Below are 8,639 nucleotides of genomic sequence, written 5' to 3' on the forward strand. Positions count from 1 at the left end.
CAAGCCATTAACCAGGCAGCAATGTGCATTTGATGCTCAAGCATTCGTGATTTCTAGAGATAATTCTTCAGTTTCTGGAACTTGATATTACAGGAAAATAATAAGAATTTATTAGAGAAACATACACTTTTGTAATGTTTCTTATGCATACAACATAGTTTAACTTTAAAAAGAAATGCTAATCAAAATGAGTTGCTTTATCAAGTTCCTATCTTAAAACTTAGTGCCAGTGATAAGCTGATGCACGCAGCGCATTTCGTGAAAAAACTCAATGCGATTCGGCGATCGCGTGACGTCACACAAAGGGAGCCCCCACGGCACCCACACCCACACAAGCGCAAGCAAGCACACACACACCAGCAACGAGCGACGTCGGCAGCGCAGCCAGCGCTTTTTATTCCTTGGCTCTCGCTTTCATTTTCATTTTGGTGGCTTTTCGCTTTTTGGTTTTTGCTTTTTGCTTTTTTCTTTTTAGTTTTCGGTTTTTGCTTTTTTGGGAGAAGAGCAGCAGCAACAACACCACGCCCGCACACACCGGCACTCCGCTGCGTAACCCCCCGCCACCTCCGACCCCCATTTATCCCCCAATTTGGGGCCTTGCCCACTCCGATTCGTGTTTGGGTTTCGCCTCGCTCTTTCGCCTTAGAAATACAGAAAAGCAGAAACACAGAAGTGCAGTTGACTTGGAGCTTGGGCATTGGGGATGGGGGGACTTGGGGATTGGGGCCTGTTTTTGGCGCGCATGCGTGACTTCGCAGTCGGAACGCAACGCATCGGGGAGCTTTCACGTAATAGGCAGCGATGTCTTATTAAAATTAAGACCGTGTTATGAAATTCATCAAAATTAGCACGCCTCGTAGTTTTGTTTATTTAAATGCAGCGATTTGTGAAGTCGCCTCCCTTCTCGCTCTTCTCCATTCTCCATTGGCGCTCTTTCTCTCTCTGCTCGCCTCCCAGGTTTTCGAGTCTGCAATTTGGGTCAAGTTGTCGTTTACTTTCCGAAGGTGCGCCCCTCTTGCGCTCCCCCCTTTTTTCTGCCTGTGTACCCACCTCTTGTTTACCCGGACCTTATTAATCATACGCCCCGTGCGCCGTGTACGATAAGAGGGTATTCCGCCGTCGATGACAGGACAGCCTCTCTGCCGCGCTTATCAGTCAAGCTATTGCAGCGAATTTGATTCGAATATCGCCCATATCGATGACTCCATCGAGATTGTGCAAAAGTGCTTCCTTGTGCGTCCACAAAGATATTCGTATTTCAAAATGCTCTTAACTGCACCCTTATTGTTCTTGGGGGATTGCATTGTGGGGTGTTCTTGCCCAAGAACTGATTCCACATCGATCGATAGCGGGTCCGTCAGCTGGGCAAGGTGATGAAATGCACCATTTAAATGAGGCAAGATCGATTCCTGTCCGCCTTATCTTATCATATTGATTATGGGGAAACTACTGGTTTATTGGCTTTGGGATTAAAGCAAAGCAAAGTCACTTATTTACTGGCTCCTCTTCTCAGCTGAGAAGGTTCATAAGTTACCTATTTTTATGAAATAATAAAATATAATTGTTTGGGAATGCAATATAAAAGAAATCTACAATTGTTCTTAAATCTCGATATATGTATAAGAATTAATTATAACTAATAGCTTCTTTTAAAGATACAAGATACAGACCTACAATGTTTTTTCCTTTAGATGAATACGCAAAATATGAGCTGTGATAAGATTAGAAATGCAAATGCTATGAGCCCCCTCAAATTTCCCTTTGTTTAACTTGAGTAAGAAAGCATAGATGCTGTCACAAATCATAAATATTTACCCATTGATACTAAACTGGGAGAAAGTCTATCAGATAAAACACCTCTTTATCACCTTGATCTGTTTAAGCGTTTCCCCAGCTGGCAATCGTAGGCGTGTTTATCTGCCGTCGACAACGACCACGCGCAAAGTGCCTAAGAGTCTTATATATACTCGTATATTTTGGCAAACGACTGATAAGACGGCCAAAAGCCGCGAATTCGTAAACAAAACAAATACGAGGAGTAGCGGCCACAATTCACAACTCACAGCTCACAGCCAACAGCAAAAAGCCAACTGCCGTTCGTTGCACTCTGCAAAAAGTCGTCTGATACATGCGAAAATCCGACTGATTGTGTTTATAAATTGGGAGTTTTGGCCAATGATTTCTAGACGGCGTTGTGCTGTGCTGTGTTTTGATTTCATTTTATTTGCCCATATCATTCACCTTATCTCGATGACGCGTAGCCAATTCTACAATTCTACGCTGCACTTCCTTAAATTCGAGCCCCAATCGAAGTGAACTCGAGTCAATGGGTGTGGGGTTACTCACCCGTTCTATTCTCACGCCCCTGTTTATAAGAAAGGCCATCCTATGAAGGTGGTTGGTTCTGTTGCATTTAGAAGTGATAGAATAGCTTTTCAGTTCTATGAGCACGCTGCTGCATTGACTAATCGCCGCAGACGAATTCATACTTTTCACAAAGCCCAGTTAGCGAAAACTTCGGCGATTTCCACCTAATTGCAGTGTACTTAACACCATTTAGAGTGCAGCCAGTTCGACGACCCCAAACTCTTTTCCAAAAGGGGATTCTCGTGCTTTTGTGCTTCACCTCTGTAATTCTGACTCTACTTCCACTGAAAACGAGCCCGTTCCCTGTCACCGTGTGCTGATGAGTACAGAAATGAATAACATTTAATGCTGATGCCAGGCGATTCGGCAATGAAAGTCGGCTCTTCGGCGAAAACTTTTCGCTGCCTGCTGCTTAGAAAAGTCTTCCCAATTAATAGGAGCGTGAGAATAAATCGAGCTTAGCCAACCACTGTAAAATATTTCAATGAATAATATTAATAAAAATAAACATTTAAACAGTAGCGTTGAATTTGTAACTTTGTTTTTTTTTTATCTTAAGAAATTTAAAAGTTTGTATATTAAAAATGATAAAAAAAACTTTACATATGTTAACTTACTGTCCTCTGGCTACTTTTGCTGCTTATTTTCGCAGCTATTTTCAAACGGTGCGTAAATAGTTAAATTGCGTTTGAAAACTTTAAATTTGAATTCAAAAAGCTGTTACAAACATAACAATATCGATAGGCGTACTGCTTGCTAAGCAGTTTGTCCGATAGCTTATGTGGCGCCATCTACGCAAGCAGTGCATATGCGGTGGTTTACTGCTTGCGAGAGGTTATCTGCTTGTCAGTTGGCGCCAATTCGTGCAATTCAAAATCTGAAAAATGGCTAGTAATATAAGTAAATCATTCGCATTAGAAAAGCAATATTAGGTAAACAATAAATAAATACCAAAGTACTTTCTATAAAATCCAAAGGAATTTGTAAAATTTCATAAGTAAATTGTAAGTTGAGCGTTGGTATTTATGGTTTGCCTCTCACCCTTGCGCCCATTTCCATGCCCATCGGCCAAACCTCGAAAATACAACGAAAAAGCATCCCGATGCCCGATGCCCGATGCCCAATGCCCGATGAGCCAACAACTCATCCTATGGGATGCCTAACTACCTTTGGCATGCGATCGATGGCCCGACGACAAACGCATTGATTGAAATAGTTTATTTGCAGGCCAGCGGAGCTCGGCTCTTGGGCCCTCGATTGTGCTGCCTTTTTGTGGCTTGCTCATATTATTTGTGATGTTGGCAGAGCGCAGAGATAATGATGACGAGCTGCCAGCCCGGCCAGAGGCTAAGGAGCCTCGCCAGGAGCTGGTCCACCACCCCCTTTCGCAGTCTGGTGGGGATCGGTGGGGCACGACTGATTGGGATGCCTGGTGAAGCGACGTGCGCAGAATTGACATTTTGTGTGTGCATTTGTACTTTTGTGCATTTGTACATTTGTGCACAGTGGGCGCGATAAGGTCGCACAGTCCGCTGCCAGGCGACTCCGTCCACTGCTCTGATTTCCAGGCAAAAGTCAAAGCCTGGCACAAATTAAAAATGCCCCACAATTGCCGATGAGATCGAGAACGAGATCGATGGATCGACAGCACTGGCCTCTGCCAGTGGAATTTTCATATGAGCGCTTGATTTCAGCAAAATTACATACTTGTAATTTTAAAATGCTGCCGAGTGCCGAGAGAGTTGAGCAGCAGCAGCACAAAAAACGCCAAGCCAAGCATCGCCAAGTCCAGGAATTTTAACCCCAAGTCGCACTGGCACTGCCAGTCTGAATCTCAGTCCGGGTCCCCGATCCCCAACCCCATTCCCAACCCGATCCCGATCCACAGTCATCGTCTTCGAACTGATCACTTACGCACATTTTATCACAGCCAAACTGGAGACATCGCTGAGTGAGCCTCCTCCTCCTCCAACTCCTTTGGCTGGCTCCCATCCCGCTCCCCTCATGCCCTCTGTGGCTTCTGCGCAGCTTGACAATAAGTGGCTCCCAGTCAGGTGGAGAGATGGGAATCGAATGATGGCTACCTGTTAGTTTAGGGATCTTTACAAGTGGTTGCGATATCCCAGCTCCAAACTTCTGCAGAATGATGGACAGATCGCTGGAGTACTGATAGATACTTCAATATAGATACTTTAAATGAGCAATGAAGTGTCATATTATGTATCTCCGGTCCAAGCTACCCCACATACCCTCTAGCTAGCGGGGAGGAAAAAATAAGTTACCGTTCTACGCGCTGAAATTTGTTGTGCCATCGACGATCCATCGACGAGCAGATCCCAAGCTGCTGTTCTCCGCCGTTGGCAGTTGGCAGTTTGCAGTTTTCAGTTTGTTTTCCGTTCTGATGGCCTCAGCCTCGGATTCAGTCTCAGCCAGAGACGATCCTCCGTCTCCTTGTCTGCCGTTGTTGTCAGTTGGAGACCGAGTACAAGCAGCCGTAGATCGCTGGCAATCGATCAAGTATTTCGCGTACATTATCCGAGATGCGTGGGATAATTCTGTTCTAATTTGTAGAGGCTCCGAGTGGCAGTGCCTTTTGACTTTGGGCTTTGGGCTTTGGTTTGGAGTTGGGCCAAAAGCTGCTCCACCGAGAAGCCCACTTCCATGCGAGGCACGCACCAATCTGCGCAACCTGCCTTTTGATTTTCATAATTAATATTGGGTGAATTGAAATGCGCGGAAGGCGAGGAAGTTGGAGCTGCGTGGAGCTGGTGGAGCGTGGTGTTGGGGGGGCGAAGAACTTCCTGCACTTGTCACTGGTCGCCAAGAAAAGACACACACCACAGCACCAGCTGCATGCAAATGAGCTGGACTACCGGACTACCGGTAATCAGGTGAAGCGGTCACGACCTGTTAATCGTTTTATGATTGTAGCGGTGCTTTTGTTTCCTGTGCGCGAACGGTACTTGCACTTCGGCCCAAAAGCACCTCTCAAAACCAAAACCAAAACCAAAACCAAAAACCAAGACAGGGAATTGGGATCAGGGAACAGAGCAGCAAGAACTGAAATCGCAGCTTTTCCTTTTGTTTTCGCGCAGGCAGCCGCAATTTTATTTAAATTGTAACACAAGCGACCAGACAATTGCCCCGAAGCCTCGATCCTGATTTCGATTCCGATTCCGTTGCCGATCCCGATCCCGATCCCAATGCCGATGTGGATGCCGATTCCCAGCCCAATCCTTACTCCCTGCTCCTTATGCGTTATTCATGAGGCAAAAACATTGCGATCGCCTGTACCAATTGCCAATTGGTTCGACTTTTGAGCTGGCGTTGGCGGTTTCTCTGCCGGCTTTGTCAATCTCTGGGCTTTGGCTTAGTGCGATGGAGCAGGAGTTGAAGTTGGAGCTCCAGTTGGAGTTGAAGCTGGGGCTTGGTTAAGTGGTTCATTGTCACCCCAGCGCCCAATTAGACACCTGAGCTGCTCAGCCACTCGCTTTCTGGCGATCATGCATCGCACTCATGTGCCACGTTCTTGCATTCAATCAGATATATACGAGTACTCGTATTCATTGGTCCATCTGTATAAGGAGTGTGCTCGCTGGTTTGTAGGTGAAGTGTGTAAATCAACCAGCTTGCTGCGCAGATAATAGATATTCTATTTTAAATGATACCTGGGGAGTTTTGCTTACTTTGCTCATTACACTTCCATTTGGTATCTCAAGTGCATCTTATGCAGCTACTATTGCTCTATCACCAGTCAGTCATTCGAATGACCAACGACTGTCTTCAATTCGAATCCTAACACAACATTTCGCAGATACTTTCCCACATGACCAAACTGAAACGGAAAAAGACAAAACAGCAAGAGAAATTTACATATTTCGACTATTTAAAACACTTTGGCTTTGGCTTAAGGCAAATGCCCAAGTAGCGCTATAAATAGTAAAAAAGTCTATATATATATAGAAATACACATATGCGGCTATGGCTAGCTGCAAAATCAAAAGTTGTTCGAAATCGTAAATGGAACAAACCGTTCCTCCCGAGTTATAAATATATTTGGGAATGGGAATATACCTATGCCATCCCAGCGCCTAGATGATCTGTCCACCGCTTTTTGAAGGTGAGCTCTGCAGGATTACATAATGCGGATTCCGAGCAGCAGGAGTATCCACCTCATCCCCTCTTCTCTGCTCTGGAATAAGTGCACGTAGAACGGCAAGCGAGCGCTGGCAAATAATTAAGTATTAGAAATGTTCAGCTGAGGAGAATTCCGCGGAAAGTGCGATGGCAAAAACTACAGCATGTTGCAGTTGTTCCCAGCTGGCCAGCAGCCTCCTGGCCAACAGTTCTCCTCCAGACAGGCTGACGATCGCCTAGAAAGACAGCCGCACTGGAGCCACCGGACTGCGGACTGCCGACTGTGGAGGAGAAAGGGGCGGAGAAAGGGGTCTAGATGGCTGCAGACTGTGGAAACCCCAGCATCAGCATCAGCCTCAACCTCAGCCAACTAACCAATTAGTAAGCGCTGCACAGAACGCGTCTACAATTGTGAGAACCTTAGACCAGGCTTGCAGGCCAAGAAGCCAAGAAGCCAACAAGCCGAGAAGTTAAGAAGCCAGCAGGCCGTGTGAGTATGATGAAATGTCAGCAGGACCAGGAGCTGCAGCGAACTGCACTCGGAGAAATACTTGGCTGTACAAAACTCATTCTCAAATAAAAGGTGATGTAGAATATAAAACTAAAGTAATACAGTTTACCAGTAGAATGGCTGAGTCCATATATCTATGACTTATTGTGAATGTGTTAAGATCAATTAACTTTATCTTCATTTAATGGAATGGAATATAAGTTATTACCCTTCAAGAGTATTTTGTATATATACAAATCCAAGTCTTCAGTTTTCCCTTAGTGTCTGCAAGATCGGGTGCCCGCTGCGTGGATCGATCCTTATATGATCCGCTGGCAGCGGCAAACGTTCTATTTTGACAGTCATTATGATTAATTTAAATCATTAGGCAGCCCGGGCAGGTAGACAAACCATCGAGTTCCTATATTCCATCTAATTAAATGCGAGAGGAGCGGAGCAGCCGTTGGCTGTGGTCCTGCTCCTGGATCGGAGTCGGAGTGGGTCTCGATCTTTGCCTGGACTTGTGGACTGGTGGACTGCAGCCAAAGACCTGGCTTATTCGCGGAAGAGACAAGCTGGCGACAACGACACCGATGGCTGGAAAAGGCAACGATGACCATTTGCAGCTGGGGAATGCATCATCTTCGATCGCGGATCGGGGCGCAGTGAGTGTATCGATTTATCTGCGCTACTACTGCATACTACCACTATATGTTATATCTGCTGCTATCTGCTAGTCGCTGCACGTGGCCATGCCCACTCCGCCACTCCGCCACACCGCCCCCTGCCCCTTGCCCCTTGCCCCATTCCGCGAACCTCTATTTAAGGACATGGCGAAATACTCGTGCTCCTGTGTACAAGTGGGCCCACCACGCAAATCCTCTAGAGCATTCTGACCATATTGGCGGGGCCAAGAAATTCCAGGCATAGTTCAAGTGTATCGCTTTTTGTTGCCTCTGCTGGTTGGCTGGGGACTCGCGATGCTCGCAGATCAGAGTTAAAGGCAGAGACACAATGTTGGAGAAGAAATTACAAAATCAGAAAATCACAAATTAACTAAATTAACGGCGCTGATAAGCGCGCAGTTCGCCCAAAAGGCCAGCCACGTAATCAGCGAGCTCAGCCACGAGTTTCCAAGGGGAGGAGCCATCAAGCCACCCAGTCAACTGAATCCCAAAGCCACGATCTATGCGCATGCGCAGCGAATGGGTATGCATATGGGGGCGTGGCCATCTAATTAATTAAGCCATAAAGCCAGCAAAATGAACGACGGCAGCAGCACGAAAACGATGAAACGACGAGAGGGGGGGTTGTATTTTTATATACTCCGCACTCTTTGGAGGCGAGCGAAGAGAGCACAGTGCTCTTTCGAAAAGAGGAAACCGGTTCCCCAAGTTTGGAATATCGAGCGAACATCGTTGGTGGAAATACGCTGAAGTTTATTAGGTATTTGCACGCCATCTGAAGAACAACGAACGCCAGCTATCGATCGCAAGCGCAAGTTTAGACCGTCGAATCGTTTCGAATTCGTATTTGGAATGAACCACAATAAAATCGCCACAAATAAAGTAAACAGTCCAAACAAGTGCCTAGCGACAAATAAGCAAAGCAACTGCAACGCATACGGAACAAACAAAAACACAAA

The sequence above is a fragment of the Drosophila santomea genome, chromosome 2R (assembly GCF_016746245.2).
Source record: "Drosophila santomea strain STO CAGO 1482 chromosome 2R, Prin_Dsan_1.1, whole genome shotgun sequence".
NCBI lineage: Eukaryota > Metazoa > Arthropoda > Insecta > Diptera > Drosophilidae > Drosophila > Drosophila santomea.